This window comes from Nuphar pumila, chromosome 12 (genome assembly GCF_984573655.1).
Source record: "Nuphar pumila chromosome 12, dmNupPumi1.hap1.1, whole genome shotgun sequence".
In the NCBI taxonomy this organism is placed as follows: Eukaryota; Viridiplantae; Streptophyta; class Magnoliopsida; order Nymphaeales; family Nymphaeaceae; genus Nuphar; species Nuphar pumila.
The window spans coordinates 74,320,757-74,346,908 of record NC_143260.1 but is presented as its reverse complement, the minus strand read 5'-3'; positions in this window follow the sequence as shown (position 1 = coordinate 74,346,908).

Genomic DNA, 26,152 nt, shown 5'->3' with positions numbered 1-26,152 from the left:
GACAGGTTTCGGTAGAAAACATGGGAAAAATGGAAGACAGATGGTAAAAAGGCTGAAATTGTGGGAAAATGTCCCTGACAAATAGAAGAATATTTGATATTTTGACACCATTGGGATTCGGGTTATGTTTTGGAAAAGGTCATACTGTTATCAGAGACCTAAATCTCTGAGATTTCTGGACATTGGAATCTGTTAGACAGAAAAGGAAAATCTGGGAAAAATAATAAAAAAGATCCAAAAATTCCCAAATTTTGGAAAATGACAGGAAATTATGTTAGGAAAAACTTTCATGATGAAAGTTTTTGCAGACAGATTACATATTGTATGAACTCGGTGCATTAGGGTCTGTCTATACCCTGACAAAAGAAAATCAAGATTTTCCCAGGGGTCTGAGAAATCCGATTTTTGAAAGAGGCCAAAACTTCTTGGAAAAACCTCAAAATTTCCAGATCATTAGTAGATTCAATCATGAATCCACTGTGATTTTTGGAGAGCAATCCGAATCTCCCACAAAGGTAGTGTCGGAGGTTCTTTTCTGCTAAAGCAGAAATTGAAATTTCAGGAGGGTTTAAAACCCGATTTTGGATTTGAATTTTAAAATGGGGTTATAAAACCTGAATGGATCTGGATTTTTGGTAAGGAAACACAGATGAATAAACCCAACTATAATAAAATTTTTGAGATTTATTAATGAGGAACCGAACATGAAATAACGATTGGATAGTGCGCAAAAATTAAAACTTATAAAATAACATGTCTTTAATAAAACTATCCTAAGCATATGAAATAATAAAAAAAAAAATTTGCTGTAAACCTAAATGTGATGCTTGAAAACATAAAATCTATATGAAAATTATAACGAAATAAAAATAATCAGGGAGATAAGAAGTTTCTTTAATGTTGGCTATTGACAAGAGGGGATCCAATCCATCCTTTGAATGGATCCCTTCTTTACCTAGCCTTATCATGAAATATCGAGTTTTCAGCAATATAACTTAGTTCTAACTTCCTCTTTTTTTTTTTTTACACAACATATGACCAAGAAGTCTTACCTTGGAAGATGCTCACAGTGGTTGGAGAGGGCTGTTGCAAAGGGGAGGGATGAAGCAATAGGAAGGTGGCGGTGCGATGGTTGAAATGGAGGTTGCGGCTAGGCTTCAAGATGGCCGGAGTTGGATCAAAGTTGTGGTTATTGCAGGTGGCTAGAGCTGCTGCAACTGATGGCCGACGTCTTGATCTACCACCAAGAGGGTTGGAGCAAAGGTGCTTCAGCCGTATGGGTGTCTCCCTTGTGTATGCTGGAGCTACTCCAGGATTGATGGTTGGAGATGACTTGCTATGATGGAGAAGATGCAGCAAGATGATTGAAGGAGAGTGTTGCTTTGGTGCTGCAGCCAAAGGAGATGGTTTGTTACAAGGTTGGAAGGAGGCTGGAGTGGGAGATAACCACTGAAAGCTGGGGCAATGGTGGTGGTTCAAGGTGGTGGCTGCCTTGGTGCAGTTGAAGGGGCTGCTAGAGGGCTGGTCTGATGTTGAACCCGCTGGAGCAGATGGCAGCCAAGGAGAGGAAGATGATGGCTGGGTGTAAAGAGAGTAAGAGAGAGCTGCTGTGGGCTGTAGAAGCAAAGGGGAGAGAAAGATAGAGTTCAAGAGAGAGAGAGAGAGAGAGAGAGAGAGGCGTTGAATGGGGAAGATGGGCCAGCCGTAACTCTCTTTTTCTTTTTTTTGGTTTTCTTAACTTAGGGAAGATTATATCTTTCCCTAAGTTCTTAGCTTTAATTAGGGAAGGAAAGGGAAACATCCTTTACGTGAATGGTTGGGCAAGAGGGAGGAAGGAAGGGAGAAAGGGAAGAAAAAGAAAAGAAAGAAAAAGAAAAAGAAAAGGAAAGAAAGAAAAGGAGGGAAAAAGGAAAAGGGAAAGAAAAAAAATGGGAAAAAAATGGAAAGTGGGGCTGGAGGTTTGGGTGACCACCTTGTGGGTCCCACCTCTCTAAAATAAAATAAATAAATATCAATAAAAATGGAAAAAATAAATAAAAAGAAACATTTTTTTTCTTTTTAATAAAATAGAAATGTAAATGAATGGGCCATCTCAGAGAGGGTCCAAATCCCACTTTTGAAATTCATTTTGACGATTTGAGGGGTAAAATAGTCTTTTCAAAAAAAAAAATCAAACGAAACGAGCTATTTTTGGCAGTTTTTGAAACGAGCTCGGATTTTGAAGTTCAATACCCCGTTGCGAAGCAAATCCAATATAGAATTTAAAAATATAATTTTGAAAGAAATCCAGATTGTTTTTCTCGAGAAAATGCTTCTAAATCTATTTTTAGACAAAACGAGCTATTTTTGGTAGTTTTTGAAATAAGCTCAAATTTTGAAGTTCAATACCCCATTGCGAAGCAAATCCAGTGTAGAATTCAAAAATTTGTGTTTGAAATAAATCCAGATTGTTTTTCTCAAAAAAATATTTTTAAAACGAAACAAGCTATTTTTGGCAGTTTTTGAAACGAGCTCAGATTTTGAAGTTCAATAGCTCATTGCGAAGCAAATCCAGTGTATAATTTGAAAATTTGATTTTGAAAGAAATCCAGATTATTTTCCTTGAGAAAATATTTCCAAATTTAGACTCTCGGGGTGAAAATGTCAATTTTGGAAACCCGAAGTTTGAAATTGATTTCTGAAAACTTTTAAAACTCAATCTGGATTGAATTTTATAAAATTGGAGTTCTAGACTTCGAAAATGAAATGAAATGTGATGAAATGTTATGAAATGCTGAGAAATGATATGAAATGATGAGAAATGACATGAAATGCTATGCGAAATACTAACCTTGAATGAAGATTTTTGGATTTTAAACCCTGATTGGCAGCTGTACCAGTTTTAAAAAGCATAAAAACTAATAAAATTTGCGAAATGGTTGAAGAAATGGTTTTCGGGACTCTACTGGGTTAGAGTGACACTGAAAATTGGGGTTCGAGCTGGATTGAACTGAGATAAACTAGATTGAGCTGGGTTCTAGAGTTTCAGGACTCCAATGAGCTGACAATGATACTGACTCAACTGACCTTTCCGACTGAATTTTCAAAAAAAGCTGCCATTTTTAAAGAAATGATACGGAATGGTCACTGGAGCGAAGTGAATTACGAACCTGAACTGGCTTTGAGCTAAAACAAAGGTCAGTAATACTGAGATGAACTAAAATCAAGTCTCAAACACTAGCTCAACTGACTGAACTCGGCTCAATTTCAGCTGAAAGAGCTGAAATTGACTAAAATGGGCTCCTGAACACTTAGAAATGGTTTTGAACTGAAACAGAAGCACTCGAACTCGTGTTGAGCTCAAGTTAGACTCTGGGGAGTATGAATGACTGACTCAGAGACAATTGGCTTAGATTTGAGTGAGAAATAAGCTCATTTCTGAAGAAATGATCCCATTTTGGCAGGAATGATCAGAAATGGAAATGATTTTCTCACTGTGAGCTCAAATGAGCTTGAAATGATTGATATTCTAAATGTTTTGAACTAACCAATGAGCTTAGTTGACTCCGACTGACTGGGGTTCGGGATGACCTAGGGGTAAAATGGTAATTTTCCTAATGAAAGTTGGTAAAATGGTAATTTTCTGAAACTGACTCGGGGTTTGACTCCTACACTAACCTAATAGGGTTGGCACTGCTTGAGGAGGATTGTTCGAGAATGGATGTGGAAAATTTGGGGTGTTTACAGATGCCCCTCTTTGCTACTAAGCCGTCTTGAGGACGAGCTTAGTGGCAAAGAAAAACACACCAAATTATGGCTATAAAAATGCCCCAGTTAGAAGGATCTGACTGGGTATGAAGAAATTAGCCCTGATGAAAATGGTAGATATGAAATGGAGAATGAAGAAGAGAAATTTACTTCAAAATAAGTGAGATTCAGGTTTTGCCCTTAACCTAGATGGGACGGGAAATACCTCGTGTAGAAACGAAGCTCAGGTTTGACCCTTAACCTGACCGGGGAATGAAATACCTCATCAGAATGAGGCTCAGGTTTGTACCCTTAACCTGATCGGAAAATGAAATACCAAATCAGAATGAGGCTCAGGTTTGTACCCTTAACCTGACCGGGAAATGAAATACCTCATCAAAGGAGGCTCAGGTTTGTACCCTTATCCTGATTGGGCGGAAAATGAAATACCTCATCAAAGGAGGCTCAGGTTTGTACCCTTATCCTGATTGGGCGGAAAATGAAATACCTCATCAAAGGAGGCTCAGGTTTGTACCCTTATCCTGATTGGGCAGAAAATGAAATACCTTATCAAAGGAGGCTCAGGTTTGTACCCTTAACCAGATTGGGAAATGAAAATGGTAAGTTGGATGGTGAATAAGACAATTTTCTTGAAGAGGAATAAGGTGACTCTTTCAACAACACGAAAGATTAATTCTTTCGACAACGCGAAAGATAACAAGGCGATTCTTTCAACAACGCGAAAGATGACAAGGCGATCCAAAGGAGTAAGGCGATTCTTTTGACAAAGCAAAAGAAGAATTCTTTCGACAATGCGAAAGATGGAAAAAGGCGATCCAAAGGAACAAGGCGATTCTTTCAACAATGCGAAAGATGACAAGGCGATCCAAAGGAGCAAGGCGATTCTTTTGACAACGCAAAAGATGAATTCTTTCGACAACGCGAAAGATGGAAAAAGGCGATAAAGGAACAAGGCGATTCTTTCAACAATGCGAAAGACGACAAGGCGATCCAAAGGAGTAAGGCGATTCTTTTGACAACGCAAAAGATGAATTCTTTCGACAACGCGAAAGATGGAAAAAGGCGATCCAAAGGAACAAGGCGATTCTTTCAACAACGCGAAAGATGATAAGGCGATCCAAAGGAGCAAGGCGATTCTTTTGACAACGCAAAAGATGAATTCTTTCGACAACGCGAAAGATTGAAAAAGGCGATTCAAAGGAACAAGGCGATTCTTTCAACAACGCGAAAGACGACAAGGCGATCCAAAGGAGTAAGGCGATTCTTTTGACAACGCAAAAGATGAATTCTTTCGACAACGCGAAAGATTGAAAAAGGCAATCCAAAGGAACAAGGCGATTCTTTCAACAACGCGAAAGATGATAAGGCGATCCAAAGGAGCAAGGCGATTCTTTTGACAACGCAAAAGATGAATTCTTTCGACAATGCGAAAGATGGAAAAAGGCGATCCAAAGGAACAAGGCGATTCTTTCAACAACGCGAAAGATGATAAGGCGATCCAAAGGAGCAAGGCGATTCTTTTGACAACGCAAAAGATGAATTCTTTCAACAACGCGAAAGATAACAAAGGCGATCCTTTCACAGAAAAGGCTAATCTTTCAACAACGCGAAAGATGATAAAGGTTACTCTCTCAAGGAAGTAAAAGGTGATATCAGGATGTGTCAAGATAGACATCGAGCTCTTCACTTCATGTCAAGATAGTAAGAAAATATTGCCAAAATGTTAAAAATTGTTTGTTGATTCAAAATGCTTGAAATTGATGTATATTGGTATGAAGATCTTTCCTCTTTTCTACCTGAAGTATTACCTCCGACTGGGCTTAACTCTATAGAATCAAGATTCGAATTCAAATTGCTTGCAATTAGGTTTTTTTTTCAAGGAAGCTATCGATTTCCTTGATATGAGCAGAAAAGATAGTATTCTTGATATTGTGAGAGCAATTGGTGAAAGAATATTGATAATAGAATTTCACAAAATTAAAGTAGATTCTTTGGCAAATTTGGCAGTCTGATATCCTGGGATTCTTTCCTCATGATGATCTTTCTGCCCACTTTTTTTTCTTTTTTGGCAGAATTAGAGCTCTCTTAGGTTTTGGGGGATTTTATTACATCATCCTTCATTTTGGAGATGTCCTGACTTTTCTCTCTTTTTTTTTTGGAAGGGTACGTCACAAACTCCTTCATCTTGGAGATGTTCCGATCCTTCTTTTTCTCTCAGGGATTATATCGACGGTTATTGGCTCATTGGTTGAAAATCTCTTGATGATAGCGGAAATTGATTATCCTTTAGGGTTTGTCGGGAGGCTCATCACAGTCGCCTTCATCTTGACGGTGCTCTGAACTTTCCCTGGAAGGATCCGTCACAAACTCCGTCATCTTGGAGATGATTCAAATCTTCTTTGGCCCCGGGGGTCTACTCGCCTAATTCGCCTTCATCTTGACAACAATTGAGAGATCCCTTTTGCAGATATTTAATTGCAGCTTAGGTGATTGAGGAGATATAGGGATTTAATAGATTTTTCTGTATCACCCAGGATATTTCGACTGCTTTATTTTCCAAGAATGATCTTTAAAAATGTGCCATTGACTGCGATCAATACCGATCACTTATGGCTTTGCAACAACATTGAATTTCCTTTTGCTGGCCATATCGAGGATTTATTCTTCATCCTTTTGGTTGGCCAATAGAAAGAATTTGAATTTTGAATCCTTTTTCACAAAAGCTTTGACCTTTCGAAAATAATATTGAAGGTATTCTGAGGCAATGTTTTTGTGCAATAAAAATTTTGAAATCAACAAATATTTAATGGCAAATTGGCAAAATGTTCTTGAAATCCTTGGTGAAAGAAATTGCTTGAGGTCTAATTGACACATCCATGACCAAATTGAGTCCTGAAAAGACTCAGTGAAAGATCAACTTGAAAGTTGGGTTTTGTTTTGACTAACCAGCTCGAAAGCAGGATTTATTAACCAACCCGCTAGAAAGCAGGATTTGTTGAACTACCAACTCGAAAGCAGAATTTGTTGAACTACCAGCTCGAAAGCAGGATTTGTTGAACTACCAGCTCGAAAGCAGGATTTGTTGACCGACCAACTAGAAAGCAGGATTTGTTGACCGACCAGCTCGAAAGCAGGATTTGTTGACCGACCAGCTCGAAAGCAGGATTTGTTGACCGACCAGCTAGAAAGCAAGATTTGTTGACCGACCAGCTCGAAAGCAGGATTTGTTGACCGACCAACTCGAAAGCAGGATTTGTTGACCGACCAGCTCGAAAGCGGGATTTGTTGACCGACCAGCTAGAAAGCAGGATTTGTTGACCGACCAGCTCGAAAGCAGGATTTGTTGATCGACCAGCTCGAAAGCAGGATTTGTTGACCGACCAGCTAGAAAGCAGGATTTGTTGACCGACCAGCTCGAAAGCAGGATTTGTTGACCGACTAGCTCGAAAGCAGGATTTGTTGACTAACCCGCTCAAAAGCAGGATTTGTTGATCGACCAGCTAGAAAGCAGGATTTGTTGACCGACCAGCTCGAAAGCAAGATTTGTTGACCGACCAGCTCGAAAGCAGGATTTTGTTGATTTAAAAATGATTGACATTAATGAAATTGTAACCCGAAGGCTTGGAAAGTGATAGATATTAACAAAGTTGTAAACCAAAGGCAGCAGAATGATTGATGTTGGTAAGATCGTAACCCGAAGGCTTAAATTGAGAATCTGATAGAGTGGACGGCCCAGAGGCCTGATTGATCAAATTGGATGACCCGAAGGTCAAGATTTGAGAATTACATGACCTGAAGGTCGAAATTGGGAGTCGAATGACACAAGGGGTCGAAATGGGAAATCAAAGGTTGAGATTGAAGGATTGAATAACCCGAAGGTCGAAATTGAGGATTTGAATGACCCGAAGGTCAAAATTAGAAATTGAGTGACCCAAAGGTTGAAATAGAGAATTGGGTGACCCGGATGTCAAAATGGGAAATTGGAAATTTTGGAATTGGAAATTGGAAATTGGAAATTGGAAATTGGAAATTTTGAAATTGATTGACCCGAAAGTCGAAATTGAAGTTGATTGACCCGAAAGTCGAAATTGAAAATTTGGAATTTGAAACTTGGAAATTGGAAATTGAGAAATTGATTGACCCGAAGGTCAAAATTAGAAATTTGGAAATTGATTGACCTGAAGGTCAAAATTGGAAATTTGGAAATTGGGTGGCCCGAGGGCCGAAATTAGAATTTGGAACTTTGAAATTTGAAATTTGATATTTGAAATTGGATTTGGAAGAAGATTCGAGTCAGAACTCTAATCTTCTAGACCAATTCTAGGACATTTGAATTGGATTTGGAAGAAGATTCGAGTCAGAACTCTAATCTTCTAGACCAATTCAGAAGGGAAAGAAATTCGAGTTGAAACTCGAATCCCAGAGGAAAGAAAATTCGAGTCGGAACTCGAATCCCGCAAGAAGACTAGATCAGCATGGATTAAGTTTGAAAACATTAACCATTAAAACCAGATTTAGAAAGTTTGACCAATAAAAATTGGATTTTGAAAAATGTACCAGTGTGAATACCGGATTTTGGAAATAAACCAGTATAAGTACTGAATTTTGAAAATAGATCAGTACGAATACTGTTTTTGGAAGAATTACCAGCACAAACACTGGATTTTGAAGAATTTACCAGCACGGACACTGGATTTAAAAAAAATTTACCAGCACGAACACTGAATTTTGAAAATTTACCAGCATGAACACTGGATTTATAAGAATTTACCAGCACGAACATTGGATTTTGAAAATCTACCAACACGAACACTGGATTTAGAAGAATTTACCAACACGAACCCTGGATTTTGAAAATCTTACCAGCACGAACACTGGATTTTTGAAAATTTACCAGCACGAACACTGGATTTAGAAAATTTTTACCAGCACGAACCTTGGATTTTGAAAATCTTACCAGCACGAACACTGGATTTTTGAAAATTTACCAGCACGAACACTGGATTTAGAAAATTTTTACCAGCACGAACTCTGGATTTTGAAAATCTTTCCAGCACGAACATTTGATTTTTGAGAATTTACTAATTGATTTTGATAGAAGATTTTCAGTCTTCACCCTCACAACGACTTGGACAACTGTCGGGGTCTCAGGATTTATCCCTTAACCTGAAGGGGAAGTTCAGGTTTATCCCTTAACCTGAAGGGGATGTTCAGGTTTATCCCTTAACCTGAAGGGGAAGTGAATTTGATGCAAATGAATGTAAATGGATGCAAATGAATGCATGTAAATGTAAATGAATTCAAATGTATGCAAAATGATGTAAATGAATGCACATGTATGCAAAATGAGAGATTTGTTTGATCTTGCCTGCATACAGAATGTTTTGAAGACAAATTTTCAAAATAATGCCCCAGTGTAACTCGAAAAGAAGAATTTGACCATTATTGAAGAAAATATATTGAGGAATTACAAATGATGGAATAGAGGATTTAAGTATAGAAAATTTTCAAATGTTGAGCATTGATGGGGTCTGATAATTCCACACCATCGGCATTGATAAGCAGATATGAATTGCGGGGTAATGCTTCCTCGACAACATAGGGCCCTTCCCAATTCGGCGACCATTTGCCACCCGGGCGGTGCTTGAGATAGGTCGTTGATCTGATCACTAGATCATTGACTCAGAATTTCCTTTCAATAAATTTTTTTTTTGCATATTGCCTGAGTATCCTCTGACGATATGATTGAGCGTGCTCTGCTGTTCTGAGTCTTCTTTCATTAAGCAAATCAAGTTGTACCAGTCGCTGCTGCTAATACTGATCAAGCGGTAACTCCAGCAGTGATGCGAACTTCAAGGCAGGTTTCTGAACATGTAGAGGCAGCACTACTTCAGTTCCGTAGACAAGTTCTGACGGAGTAGCATTAATTGGAGTTCGAATGGTGGTTCGATACACCCACAATGCATCATGAATCTTCTCATGCCAGTCACGAACTGTTTCCAAAGTTTGCTCCAGGATTCGAATCAAAATCTTATTGGTGGCCTCTGCTTGGCTATTTCCTTGAGGATAATAAGGAGCGGAGAAATGATGATGGATTTTGAACTTCAAACAGAAAGTCCTCATTCTCTCATTCTTGAAATGACTGCCATTATCTGACACAATATCATGTGGTATGCCAAAACGACATAGGATATTCTTATGGATAAATGAGACCACATGTCGACCTTCTATTGTGCGTAGAGTGACTGCTTCTACCCATTTAGTAAAATATTATGTTGCGGCAAGAAAATATTTGTAGCTGTTTGAAGCAGAAGGAGTGATGGGGCCCACAACATCAAAGATTCACATAGAAAACGACCATGGAAAGATAACAGATTGCAAATATGTTGCTGACGCATGAATGAAAGGTGCATGTATCTGGCATAGAGCACACTTCTTCATAAAATGCTAGCAATCTTGTACCATAGTCTTCCAATAATATCCCTCCCAGATGATTTGCTTGATAAGAGTTTGGTAGCCGACGTGACCACCGCAAATGCCTTAGTGTACCTCTCACACGACTTCTTTGGCTTCAACTTCGTCTAGGCATCTGGAATATTCAGAACTGAATCCACGATAATAGAGGACATCGACGAGAATAAAATATCGAGCAGACACGCGCCGAATCACTTGTTGCTCTTGCCAGTGATATTCTGAGAGAAGGAGACAAATGTCTTCTCCTTGATGGGAGCCTTTCTAAGACTGTCTTCAGCCTGCTCAGACATCATCCTAATCATCATTTTCTTGAACATCTGATATGTAGCCGGATCAATGTCATCCCTATCATTCATACTCTGTCTTCTGGCAGATCTTGGAGAATCCATTTCTTCTTGCCTGCTTCTAAAATCACTGATGCACTGATACAGTGGTGTCTTCTTGCTTGATCTGATCTGAACCACTTGGGAATACTGATGCTCTCTACAGAATGAGATAGATGATTAAATTTCGATGATGAAGATTTAGGATAGAAATGAATATAAGAAGAATATTTGATGAGAATTTGGTAGATAATTAAAAGAACATCCCATTACTAGGGATTGGGTCGCCGCTGGAGTCACGACAATTATGTTGTCATTCTTTGCAAGGAGAACGAACAACTGCAAATATGCCTTGTCACCTAGGCGAGGTCGTCAAACCAAGAATGAAGAATTTGAAAGATTTTTATTCATTGAAGGGAAAACATGCTTGTATTAATAATAAACTTGAGAAAGAGGGGGCGGACAAACAATTTGCCACCACTCTTTATGATCAGCAGAGACACGAGGATTGGAGAAAAGAGTGAGAATGATGAAAGAATCCCAGCCATATTTGGCAGAATGGTATGTTTTGGATCACTGCGCTGATGCAAGGTCAAATTCTGGCATAACCCCTGATAGTAGCCGAGCTTCTACGCGCTTCTGTCTCTGAGAAAATTGCCTGACGCATCACTCTGGATAGTAGTAGGTACAGGAAAATGGGCCAAGTAGCTTGAACTGCTTGCCATACACATATGTATATTTGGGAAGAGGGTGAGCCCTTCAGTGCACAGAACCATCGCATGTTGATTTCTCTCTCGAGCTGTTCTGGGCAGCGAGCTGACTTCTGCAAATTCTCTATACTGTCGGTAGATCTCGATCAGGCTCACGTACTCATTCCCATTTTCTTCAATCAGTGGCCAAGATTTGCGCCCTGTCATGCGAGCTACGACATCTTTGGGGTCCAGACCCTTGACATTGATTAGAAATTGCTGCTCTAATGGATCTTCAGGCTGACCGGCTGGCTCAAGCAGTCCCATAATCTCTGAAAATTCATCCATCAGTAGTGTCATCTCGCCCCACGGGATCCAGAACGTGCAAGTGCGTGGATTCCACCGCTCTGCCAGTGCATGAATCAGATTGCCGTTGACTGTCAACTTTTCCACTGCAGATGCCTATTCCAACCCGCAATCGCTCAAGTGGTCCGGAAACATATGAGAGAAGTTTTTAAACCAGACATAGTACCACCGAGGGAAGAAGGGTCTGGTGCTAAGAGATCGATGCTCAGGAAGACTTTGTCGCACCTAGTAGGAGATGTGACCCTCAGGAAAAACAGAATCGAGCTGACTGGATGCCATTGGACTGAAAGACAAGAAGACTGGAATTAGACTTTGGAAAATACAAGAATTTTGAAAATTGCAGGCATGATAAAATGAAAGCTGGAAATTTGAAGTCCAGAGGAACGAAAGAATGGGAAATCTCCTGGAGTTTTGAAGAAAATGTGGATAATTTGGAAAAATCGCCCAGTTTTTTTTTTTTTTTGAGAAAAGGGAGATATTTCACAAAAGATGGAAAATGAGGTATTTTGGAAAATTGTCTGATATTTTGGAAAAATTGGAGAAATATGAGAAAATAAGACGAAAATGAATACATTCAATCACAAACAATTATGCACATACAACAATCCCTAAGAAGCTGACTCTAAATGCATTGATTTAAAAAGAGCTTTAGGACCCTAATCCTGACTCTATGCTCAAATCAACTGTGTCCAATCCAGTTATGCCGATATACTCGAGCCGAGGCTCGATGTACGTGGCATAAAAATTCATCTCTGGTTCTAGGCTTGTGTTTTTCCAACATCCTTGAGCGTCTGCCAATATACGTTGGACTATGGCCCTTGGTACGTGGCAGGGGGGTGTTAGCCCAAATAAGTGGCCCAGTTGTGAGGCTCTATCCCGAACTATGGTTCTGAAAGAGAGCCCAGCAACGTGTAGGTGGTGTGGTTTTTGAAATATGATAACATGTAGACAAACAGAGGGCTCTAAGTCCTAAAGAAATAGAATTTTGAATTTTTTTGAAGAAGCAAACATTGTTTTCATACAAGTCCTAGATTGAGGAGTGTTGTATTTCAGACCTAAGTCTATGTGAGCATGAATAATTCTCCTCAATATGGTCCTACCAAACCATGCCTAGTCTACATGCAGTTCATGTCAGCTGGGTTCAAGTCTAGGCTCCTAGGTTCACATGATATCAGAAATTAAAGCTGACATTCCATAGAACATAATTTTGATAATTGAGCTAAGTTAAAACACATAATTGATCAGGCAAAGACAGGTCCCATCTCGGTCGCCAAACCTGTTATCATCGCAAAATTTTTCCCCTCCCTTGCGAGAGAGAAACGAATTTCGTGAGTCAAACTCGACCAAAGTTTTGAAAATGATTTTGAAAATTTACTCGCCTCCGTTTTGAAAATTTGCGGGAAAATTCCATGGAATGGGATCCGCCTGTCGGTACGAGGTTCAACCGTTCCTGGCGCCTTTACCAGGGGTAATTGAACCAAGGACCAATTATGTGCTTTAACTTGACTCAAATATCTAAATTATGCTCTATTTTTCCTAGAATGCACGAAGAATCAGGCTTGTGCTATGGAATTTTGAAAAATGCAAGATTAAGAAAATATGATGTTTGCTTTGGAAAATTGAAATGCATTTAAAAAAGGACTGGAAAATGCTTGAAAATGGAATTCCTGGGAAAATCATTGAATTTTATTGGAAATCAGAAATTTGCATTGGAAAGTGATTTCTCAGGAAAATTTGAACTTTGGAAAATCGATTTTAAAATTTGGAATTGCTTTTCTGAGAAAATGGATTTGAGAATTCTAAGAAAATCTAAGAAATTCATTGGAAAAGGATTTTGAAATGGAAAATGGATCCTCAGGAAAACGAGAATTCTGAGAAAATGGATTTATGAAAACTTGGGATTTTAAAATTTGAGAATGTTAAAACATTGGAAAATCTTAATTTGAACCTAGGAAATGCTTTGAAATCTCATTTGAAAATTTAGAATTCTGAGAAAATCCAATCCTGAGAAACTTGGTAAATCCTTGAGAAAATTTATTTTTTTTTTCTTTTTTGAAATTGAAGTTAGAAAATGAATTTGACAATAATGCAATTTGAATGATGTAAATGAATGAATATGAATTTGAAAGGGAATTTCAATTGAAGAATTGGGAAATCCTTTTAAAACTTTGAAAAATGCAGTGCATTTTGAAGTTAGCCTAAGAGTGTAGGCTGAATGTGGCTGATATAAAGATCATAAATCTTGGTTTTCTTCGTATTCTGACTATGGCCATAAATACGAATCCCAGCGAGTTTATAAACTCCATAAAAGCTTGTGCACATGCCATTCGTGTAAACCATAGTGAATTTGAAATAAATATGCATGAATCATACATCACATATTGAAATTTGCAGAAATTAAACTATATGCAATGCAGTCCTATTCTAAGCAGAAAATGTAACTCTTATTCCAAATATTACATGGCTTTTTACATTAAATTGAATAAAATAAAGAAATAAAATAACTAAGTCTTCTTCTTGAATGTTCCTGCAAAACTAGAAAACAAGGTTAGCACAAAAATGTAGGTTTTTCTGAATTTATCCGAAAATATGGAAAATTATCGGATATTATTCAGATATAAACCAAAATTCATACCCCTTTTGATATAAACATGATAAATAATGAATAAATTTAGAAAATAAACTTGAAAAATCGAAATTGGGGTCAAAATGACTAAAATACCCCTGATAACCTTGAAATCAGAGTTTTCTGAAAGAAATTTTGTAAATTTTGAAAATTTGAAAATCAAATGAAATAAATCAAACATAATATGATGATATGCATGAAATTTTGGAGAATTAGAAATTGAAATTTCGAAATTTAGGTCAAAATGACCAAAATACCCCCGATAACAAGACTATGGCCTTGAAACCAGGGTTTTCTGAAATAAATTTTGCAAAATTGAAAAATATGAAATGCAAACGAGATTGAAATTAACCCTAATATGATTCTACATGCTTATATACATGATAAAAACCCTAAAATGGCGAAAATATCATAAAATATCAAATTTGACCTGATTTTCGCCTGATTTTCGCTTCTGAATTTAAAGATAAACTAACACATAGAGCAAATGAACTTGGAATTAAACCAAATTCGGCATGGACACATAAAATAATTCTAGAAACATAATTGAGCTCGAAAATTTAATTTTTTTGTATTTTTAAATATAGAAATTCAAATAAAAATCCTAAATTTTGTGATTTTTGCCTAAAATGTTGATTCTAAAGGAGATTTAGGATATCAAAATTCCATAAAAATTTCCCAAATTTTATGGGGTGACAGAGGATAATAAGGCAAGGATTTTTTTCCTTTTACATTTTCTGGTTTTGACCTATGGTCGGAGCAGTGCCACTCCGGCAAGTCAGATCGGAATCCGGCGACTCTAGGATTTAGGGGAAACACACAGATTTCGGTAGAAAACATGGGAAAACTGGGAGACAGATGGTAAAAAAGCTAAAATTGTGGGAAAATGTCCCTGAAAAATAGAAGAATATTTGATATTTTGACACCATTGGGATTCGGGTTATGTTTTGGAAAAGGTCATACTGTTATCAGAGACCTAAATCTCTGAGATTTCTGGACATTGGAATCTGTTAGACAGAAAAGGCAAATCCGGGAAAAATAATGAAACAGATCCAAAAATTCCCAAATTTTGGGAAATGACAGGAAATTATGTTAGGAAAAACTTTCATGATGAAAGTTTTTGCAGACGGATTACAGATTGTATGAAATCGGTGCATTAGGGTCTGTCTATACCCTGACAAAAGAAAATCAAGATTTTCCCAAAGGTCTGGGAAATCCAATTTTTGAAAGAGACCAAAACTTCTTGGAAAAACCTCAAAATTTCCAGATCATTAGTAGATTCAATCTTGAATCCACTGTGATTTTTGGAGAGCAATCCGAATCTCCCACAAAGGCGGTGTCGGAGGTTCTTTTCTGCTAAAGCAGATATTGAAATTTCAGGAGGGTTTAAAACCCGATTTTGGATTTGAATTTTAAAATGGGGTTATAAAACCTGAATGGATCTGGATTTTTGGTAGGGAAACACAGATGAATAAACCCAACTATAATAAAATTTTCGAGATTTATTGATGAGGAACCGAACATGAAATAACGATTGGATAGTGCGCAAAAATTAAAACTTATAAAATAACAACATATCTTTAATAAAACTATCCTAAGCATATGAAATAATAATAAAAAAAATTTGCTGTAAACCTAAATGTGATGCTTGAAAACATAAAATCTATATGAAAATTATAACGAAATAAAAATAATCAGGGAGATAAGAAGTTTCTTTAATGTTGGCTATTGACAAGAGGGGATCTGATCCATCCTTTGAATGGATCCCTTCTTTACCTAGCCTTATCATGAAATATCGAGTTTTCAGCAATATAACTTAGTTCTAACTTCCTCTTTTTTTTTTTTTATACAACATATGACCAAAAAGTCTTACCTTGGAAGATGCTCACAGTTGTTGGAGAGGGCTGTTGCAAAGGGGAGGGATGAAGCAATAGGAAGGTGGCGGTGCGATGGTTGAAATGGAGGTTGCGGCTAGGCTTCAAGATGGCCGGAGCTGGATCAAAGTTGTGGTTAGTGCAGGTGGCTAGATCTGCTGCAACTGATGGCCAACATCTTGATCTACCACCAAGAGGGTTGGAGCACAGGTGCTTCAGCCGTATGGGTGTCTCCCTTGTGTATGCTGGAGCTACTTCAGGATTGATGGTTGGAGATGACTTGCTGTGATGGAGAAGATGCAGCAAGATGGTTGAAGGAGAGTGTTGCTTTGGTGCTGCAGCCAAAGGAGATGGTCTGTTACAAGGTTGGAAGGAGGCTGGAGTGGGAGATAACCACTGAAAGCTGGGACAATGGTGGTGGTTCAAGGTGGTGGCTGCCTTGGTGCAGTTGAAGGTGCAGCAAGGTGGGCTGCTAGAAGGCTGGTCTGATGTTGAACCGGCTGGAGCAGATGGCAGCCAAGGAGAGGAAGATGATGGCTGGGTGTAAAGAGAGTAAGAGAGAGCTGCTGTGGGCTATAGAAGCAAAGGGGAGAGAAAGATAGAGTTCAAGGGAGGGAGAGAGAGAGAGAGAGAGAGGCGTTGAATGGGGAAGATGGGCCACCAGTAACTCTCTTTTTCTTTTTTTTGGTTTTCTTAACTTAGGGAAGATTATATCTTTTCCTAAGTTCTTAGCTTTAATTAGGGAAGGAAAGGGAAACAGCCTTTACGTAAATGGCTGGGCAAGAGGGAGGAAGGAAGGGAGAAAGGGAAGAAAGAAGAAAAAGAAAAGGAAGAAAAAGAAAAAGAAAAAGAAAAGGAAAGAAAGAAAAGGAGGGAAAAAGGAAAAGGGAAAGAAAAAAAATGGGGAAAAAAATGGAAAGTGGGGCTGGAGGTTTGGGTGACCACCTTGTGGGTCTCACCTCTCTAAAATAAAATAAATAAATATCAATAAAAATGAAAAAAAAATAAATAAAAAGAAACATTTTTTTTTATTTTTAATAAAATAGAAATGTAAATGAATGGGCCATCTTAGAGAGGGTCCAAATCCCACTTTTGAAATTCATTTTGACGATTTGAGGGGTAAAATAGTCTTTTCAAAAAAAAATTCAAACGAAATGAGCTATTTTTGGCAGTTTTTTAAACGAGCTCGGATTTTGAAGTTCAATACCCCGTTGCGAAGCAAATCCAATGTAGAATTTAAAAATATAATTTTGAAAGAAATCCAGATTGTTTTTTTCGAGAAAATGCTTCCAAATCTATTTTTAGACAAAACGAGCTATTTTTGGTAGTTTTTTAAATAAGCTCGAATTTTGAAGTTTAATACCCCATTGCGAAGCAAATCCAGTGTAGAATTCAAAAATTTGTGTTTGAAATAAATCCAGATTGTTTTTCTCAAAAAAATATTTTTAAAACGAAACAAGCTATTTTTGGCAGTTTTTGAAACGAGCTCAGATTTTGAAGTTCAATAGCTCATTGCGAAGCAAATCCAGTGTAAAATTTGAAAATTTGATTTTGAAAGAAATCCAGATTATTTTTCTTGAGAAAATATTTCCAAATTTAGACTCTCGGGGTGAAAATGTCAATTTTGGAAACCCGAGGTTTGAAATTGATTTCTGAAAACTTTTAAAACTCAATCTGGATTGAATTTTATAAAATTGGAGTTCTGGACTTCAAAAATGAAATGAAATGTGATGAAATGTTATGAAATGCTGATAAATGATATGAAATGATGAGAAATGACATGAAATGCTATGCGAAATGCTAACCTTGAATGAAGAATTTTGGATTTTAAACCCTGATTGGCAGCTGTACCAGTTTCAAAAAGCATAAAAACTAATAAAATTTGCGAAATGGTTGAAGAAATGGTTTTCGGGACTCTACTGGGTTAGAGTGACACTGAAAATTGGGGTTCGAGCTGGATTGAACTGAGATAAACTAGATTGAGCTGGGTTCTAGAGTTTCAGGACTCCAATGAGCTGACAATGATACTGACTCAACTGACCTTTCCGACTGAATTTTCAAAAAAAGCTGCCATTTTTAAAGAAATGATACGGAATGGTCACTGGAGCGAAGTGAATTACGAACCTGAACTGGCTTTGAGCTAAAACAAAGGTCAGTAATACTGAGATGAACTAAAATCAAGTCTCAAACACTAGCTCAACTGACTGAACTCGGCTCAATTTCAGCTGAAAGAGCTAAAATGGACTAAAATGGGCTCCTGAACACTTAGAAATGGTTTTGAACTGAAACAGAAGCACTCGAACTCGTGTTGAGCTCAAGTTAGACTCTGGGGAGTATGAATGACTGACCCGGAGACAATTGGCTTAGATTTGAGTGAGAAATAAGCTCATTTCTGAAGAAATGATCCCATTTTGGCAGGAATGGTCAGAAATGGAAATGATTTTCTCACTGTGAGCTCAAATGAGCTTGAAATGATTGATATTCTAAATGTTTTGAACTAACCAATGAGCTTAGTTGACTCCGACTGACTGGGGTTCGGGATGACCTAGGGGTAAAATGGTAATTTTCCTAATGAAAGTTGGTAAAATGGTGATTTTCTGAAACTGACTCGGGGTTTGACTCCTACACTGACCTAATAGGGTTGGCACTGCCTGAGGAGGATTGTTCGAGAATGGATGTGGAAAATTTGGGGTGTTTACAGGGGGGAAAGGAGGGTTTGGCGTAAAAGGGGAGACGCTGCAATTTTTGTTTTGGGGGGTTTTTTAAAAACTCCAAACCGGTTCACCGGTTTGTACAGATTTTTTTTCCAGCTTTTTAAAAAAACCCGCAAACCGGTTCCAGCCGGTTTGCTATTATTTTTTTTTTCAGTTTTTTTTTTGAAAAATAAAAAACCAAACCGTGTAAACCGGTTTGTTACAAAAACAAATTTCAAAAAGTTACAAACAAAACTTTTTTTTTTTTATAAAGAAAATAAAACTATTCTACTAATTTTTTCTTCTTTTCTAAAAGAACAAACACTTAAAATGAATATAAAACTATTTTTCTCCATTTTTTATTGTTTTATTTTTATTTTTAATAAAAACTAAAACCAAACTACTATGAATATAACAAAAACTAAAATATGTATAAAAATGTAAAATAAAACTATTTTTCATGCATTTTCTATTTTTAAATCATTTTAGCACATTTACTCGAAAACTATCATAAAATTGGGTTTTTGAAACATTATTTTATAAAATCATGCATATTTTAATGTTAATAAACCCTGAATTATATGCATGATCAAATACCCCCATGCTTATGTTTTGCTAGTCCTCGAGCAAACTAGAAAAATGCACGAAATCAAAACTATCAACTAACTCACTGTCGTAGGAATCACGGTTGCATTTAGCTCATGCAACAAGCCCTTTCAACCCCTGGGTTACCCCAATGGACGAGTAAGGTCTCGTGAGGGTTTGCAGTGATGCTACCCACAAACATCTCTATCATGTATGCAAAATATTACACATCCTCATAATCAGTAGGTAATCAAAGACTTTATTTTCGCAAATATTTCCTGTTATCTCAAAATCAAAACATAATTAGTCTTTTATATACCACCACAGAAAAAGAATTTCTTTCACTTTTCTAAATATCACAATTATTTATGTTTTATTCTTAGAAAATCCAATAAAAACATATTATTATTTACTTATCCTCACTCATGTTTTCTACATAGGTTTTCTCAATCACACTTCTAAGCACTGAACTTTTCTTTCTTTTTCAGCTCTTTTCTCAATTTTTTCATTTTTTCATGCTTTTTCTTTTTGCGCATTCATTCTTCTCTTATAGCTTGCGTGTGGTCTGCTTTTATGCCTTGTGCAATGTTAATATCTTTTGTACTTTTTCAATACATACCAAAAGATATCAACTAAGACATAAAAGTGACTTCCTTCATTCACCTTTATAACATGAGAGTCAAACATTTCAACTTGTATCTGTTCTCAGTTACTTAGGATCATGAAGTTTTCCACTCTCCTTTTCGAAATGGAATTAAAAGTTTCAACTTACATCTAAGTTCCATCTACTAAAGATTGTGGAATTATCCAAACAACCTAACGCATGCTATATTTTTTTTCTTTTGAGCTCATTTTTACGCTTTTGTTCATTTGCTTAGTTTTTTTTCAAAAATAGAACTGTGCATATTCATATTTATGATTCAAAATAAATTCTAACATGTATCTATCATCATTTCTTTGAAATCCACATAAACAACCATAATTTTTAGATCTATGTCAGAAAAAAAAATTCATGGGGCTTAAAAATCCTCTAAAAACATCAGATTTGAAATAACATTCATATAAGTTCAAACTCTTTCTTTAAAAATCTACTTTTCATGAGAGATGTGTAAACTTGTGAAAGAACGTAAACAAAAATATCAAGGTGTGCAAACTACACCCTCCCCCATGCTTGAATGACACTGTCTCAGTGGCACTCCCCCATGCTTATATGAAACTACGTGAATGCACATGAGAGAAATAAATGAGGGAAAATAGTAGAATGACCTGACATGAATTAAAAATACGCGTTCTATGAATGTAATGAATGCAATGTATACATAACAAAACATGAAACTCATAGAATGAAACAAAAAGAACATGAAAAACTCATGAAAAAAAAAATAAACACAAAATAAAATCTATAAATTCTAAACAATTCTAATAATATACAAGATATGGGTTGCCTCCCATAAAGCGCTAAGTTTCACGTCCCCAGCCAGACGGATCCCTGGAAAAACCTTCATAGTCCCTGAGATCAATGGACATGAAGTGCGGCTCAACCGGGCTCTATGAAGAAGAGAGTGTCATCTGTGACACTACGCACTGTGTTTCCATCCCTTCTACCTCCAAATGTAGTATCATGACTCTCTTGACATGAAGAACGAAGATTAGTCTCATCTGAGAGACTGGTCAGGAAATGAGAGTCTAGGACCGACCGAGTATCAATGAATGCTATTTCAGACAAGTGGTGAATATGATCAGGCTTGACTTGGTCAAGCACCTTCTGCATCTACACCTCTTGCTTAGTAAAAATTGGTGATCCTAAAGGTTGAGAAAATGAGGCTCTATATGATGATAATGCATGATGTGGGTCAGGCCCCTTCTGTTGAGGTATAATGGAAATCGACTCGTCAGTAGAAGTGAGATGGGGCTCATGAGTCGATTCCTGAGTGGAGTGACACGCCTTCCCATACTGAAGGGATGTAACAGATTTGACTTGCTCATGATGTGAAGCAATGGGTTGCAAGTCAAATGACATGGAATCTGCTCCCTTGGATGTGACAACAGACTGACTATGAAGGTTCCCCTAGCTTTGCCTACTCAAGGTCTCAACCAACTGTCCCATTTGAGTCTCTAGCTTGGCTATTGACTGTGTATGGGAGCTCAAAACTTTTAATATCCTATCTTGGAAGGATTGACTAAATGAAGGCTCATGAGGATGGGGTTGAGTATAAGCATGTTGGGCTGGGGAATGAACCTGTGAAAAAATGGGGTGCGAGTAACCTTGTGAAGGGTTACTGGGTCTATACTGTGTCTAGGAGGGTTGATGGGATGGGGAAATAAACTGGTTTTGCCAACCTGGGTTATGAGGATGTAAAGGAATCGGGCATGGGTTTAGCGAAACCTTGGGCAGCATTCACCTGCTCCTGAACGAATTCAGGATATAATGGCGCTGCCGGACAATCCGCAACACAATGTGCAGGGCTAGCACATAGCTCGCACACTCTTTCTACTGGATTTCTCAAGGAATTGGCTAGGAATTGATCTAACTTCCTAGTCAACTGGTCAACCTTGGTACGCAATTCTAACTCAGACCCTACTTCAGAAATCCCAACTTTCCTAGGACCACTAGACAGAGATGTAGTCCTATCGAGCCGTGAAGACAAGGTATGATGCATCGTGTTTTCACTCAAGGTCTCGAATAGAGACCATGCCTCGTCCTCACTCTTGAGCATAAAAGTGCCCCCACAAGACGAATCAACCATTTGACGATGCTTCTCAGTAAGCCCGTCATAGAAATACTGCACCAACTGCCAACGAGGCACCTGGTGATGGGGACACTTGCGGAGAAGATCTTTCAATCTCTCCCAAGACTCGTGAAACTGTTCTCCCTCAATTTGAGAAAAACTAGTTATAGCTTTATGAAACTGATTTGTTTTACCAATCGGGAAATATTTTTTTAAAAATTCTCTTTGCATTCCTTCCCAAGTAGTAATATGAACCGTCTCAAGAGATTTTAGCCAGTGCTTGGCTTTATCTTTGAGAGAGAACAGAAACAAAGTCAACCGCATAGCATCATCTCCAAAGTTATTGATTCGCACAGTCGAGCAAATCTCAAGGAATTCGTCGAGATGACGATATGGGTCTTCATTGCTAAGGCCATAAAACGAAGGTAGCATTTGAATGACACTGGCCTTAATCTCAAAATGGCTCGCTTCTACATCAGATCTCGTGATGCAGGAGGCGGGAGTATACGTATTTGGCATGAAGTACTCCCTCAAAGGACGGATCAATTGATGATCGTCAGCCATTGCGTACACCTTGGAGTAGACCGGTGTAGCACACGTCCTAACTTTGGGTTTTCTACCTAACTAATGCACTAAGCGGCCAAACCACGCAAACCACAAAGCGAGTAAACTAAAAACAACAAAAATTAAACAAACACCACGCAGTTACACATAACAGAGATTATGCAAAGAAATATGAAATCTATGTGTATGGTACCAATCGTACACAGTCACCTCTAAGGGGATCCTAATAGGTGGGCTGTGCAGAAAAGTAAGCTCGTCTCTAAGATATGCACATACGTGGTTCTAAACCTAAATGCAACACAAACACTAGGCAATAAAGCGAATACTAATATTACGCCGTTCCCCAGCAACGGCGCCAAAAATTTGATGTCTTCTTTTAAATCGTTGTAATTTTGAAAAGATTTTTATATGAAAAACTTGTGAAAACCAGACATCAAATAATAAAAACCGGTTCTCACTAGTGGATGAGACCGGGTCGAACTCAGGGAACGGGAATATTTTGTATTCAAGTACACAAATATAAACTATTCTTTATTGCCGAATTATTGAAATATAAAATGTTCAGAAAAGGTAAAAACAACTAACTATTACAACAAATGAATACCCTTCGCAGAGGGCGTAAAGTGCAATATTTACAAACCCAATTAAATTCCTAATTCTAAACTAAAAAGTAAAAAGACTTTATTCTTCGTACTTTGTGTCATGTAATCGCTTCCGCTCTAGTCTTGTGCTATCCTGCACAATTCAAATGACACGAGCAGTACCAGAGCTAGAACATGAAAGAAATGATAAAAGACATCTAAATGACTAATTACAATTGAAAAACTAATTCTAATTAAATCTACTAAACAATTAACTAATTAGAAAACAATTAACTAACTATTTACTGGACTACTAACTAATGCTTTCTTAAAAAAACAAGGAATGAGCTATTGAAGAACACAAGAAAATGAACGATTTAAAAACAATAGGAATTTAATTGAAAAAAACAAAGAATGCTAACATCTATCAATTACTTACTAAACTAGTCAAACTAATTATTAAAAAAAACAAAACAGAAAATTCAAACTGTAAAGAAACAAGATTTGACTAAAAAAAAACAAAACAGGAAAAACAAGAAATGAATAAAAACTGAAAAATGAAATGAAACAGGAAAAACAGAAAATGAATATAACAACTAACTAGATGAATGTTAGGAATTCAAGAAAATCAAAGAATGATGAAACATGCAATGGGCAAGTGAGAAAATAAGAATTCAGCATAAAAGAAAGAATGAACAAACAGGAAAATATAGGATATTAACAAACAGGAATTCTGCAAAACAAGAAATGAATAATCATGAACAAATGAAAAACCAGGAAAGTTGAATGAAAAACAGAAAATACAGTAAAGTACTAAATGCAGACATACGAATTTCAATAGATGAAGGAAACAAGAAAACAATATGCAAAACAACAAATGAAAATTGCAAAAAAAATGAAATGCGATAATGGATGAAAATCAAACGATGAACAAAAAAAATAAGAATGCAATGAATTTAAAGAACTGGAAGATGATGATGTGTAAAAACAGGAATGAAGAGCTGATGCTAAGATCAAAGTTCTATTTACCAGTCTTTTTTTTTCTGAAACAAAACAGAAACACACAGATGATCGATTGAAAAAGAAAACAGAAAAAAAAAAACAAAGAAGAAGAAGTAGATGAAGAATTGGAATAAGATGAAGAGGAGGAAGAAGTAGAAGAAGAAGAAGCTGAAGAAGAAGAAGAGGAAGAAGAAGAAATCGGAAGAAGAAACAGATCGGATGAAGAAAAATCGGAGGAAGAAGAAGAAGAAGAAGATTCGGATGAAGAAGAAGAACTGAAGAAGAAGAGGAGGAATCAGAACTTACCGTGAACAGAGGTAATCGGGGAAGAGGTGGCCTCCACCACTCACGCCGCCGCCGGACTGAACATCTCCACCACCGGATTGAGGAAGAAGATAAGGAGGAAGAAGAAATAGAGGAAGAAGAAGGGGTAAAAGGGAATTCGGCAATGGAGAAATGGGAAAAGAGAAGAACCAGAGGGGGAAAGGGAGGGTTTGGCGTAAAAGGGGGGACGCTGCAATTTTTGTTTTTGGGGGTTTTTTAAAAACTCCAAACCGGTTCACCGGTTTGTACAGATTTTTTTTCCAGCTTTTTAAAAAAACCCGCAAACCGGTTCCAGCCGGTTTGCTATTATTTTTTTTTCAGTTTTTTTTTTTTAAATAAAAAACCAAACCGTGTAAACCGGTTTGTTACAATTTTTTTTTTCAAAAAGTTACAAACAAAACTTTTTTTTTTATTTATAAAGAAAATAAAACTATTCTACTAATTTTTTCTTCTTTTCTAAAAAAACAAACACTTAAAATGAATATAAAACTATTTTTCTCCATTTTTTATTGTTTTATTTTTATTTTTAATAAAAACTAAAACCAAACTACTATGAATATAACAAAAACTAAAATATGTATAAAAATGTAAAATAAAACTATTTTTCATGCATTTTCTATTTTTAAATCATTTTAGCACATTTACTCGAAAACTATCATAAAATTGGGTTTTTGAAACATTATTTTATAAAATCATGCATATTTTAATGTTAATAAACCCTGAATTATATGCATGATCAGATATGAATCTCCGAATTGATTGCATACGTCCCTGAAGACTACGCAATTCCTTAAGAGTAGTTGGAGGTGGCATGTCAATGATGGCCTTTGCTTTAGCGGGATCCATTTCTATCCCCTTTTTGCTGACCAAGAAGCCTAGCAATTTGCCTGATTCAACCCCGAAGATACATTTCTGAGGATTGAGTCTCATTTTGTAAAGAATGAGTCGCTTGAAGGCTTGACTTAAAGCATCGATATGATCTTCTTCTTCTTTGGATTTGACCAGGATGTCATCAACGTATGCATCCATAGTCTTGTGCATCTGATCATGGAAAATGGCAGCCATTGCACGCTGATAGGTTGCCTCAACATTCTTGAGCCCAAACGGCGTGACTGTATAACAGAAAGTGCCCCATGGCGTAGTGAAGAATGTTTTGGATTGGTCACGAGCGGCTAACTTGATCTGATTATATCCGGAGTATCCGTCCATGAAGGAGAACATGGCATGCCCAGCCGTGCTATCAACTAGAAGGTCAATATTTGGGAGTGGATAGTCATCCTTCGGAGTAGCTTTATTGAGATCGCGAAAGTCAATACAAATTTGCACTTTGCCATTTTTCTTGGGAACTGCAACAATATTTGCCAACCAGTCTGGATAATCTATTGCTTGAATGAATCCTGCTTTAAGCAAGTCCTCAAGTTTTTCCTTGACCTGTTGCTCGATTCGAGGATCCATTTTTCTTAACTTCTGCTTAACAGGTTTCGCATCAGGCTTCAGAACGAGTCGATGTTCCACCAATTTAGGATCTAAACCTGGCATATCTTCATAAGTCCATGCGAACACTTCTTGGTACTG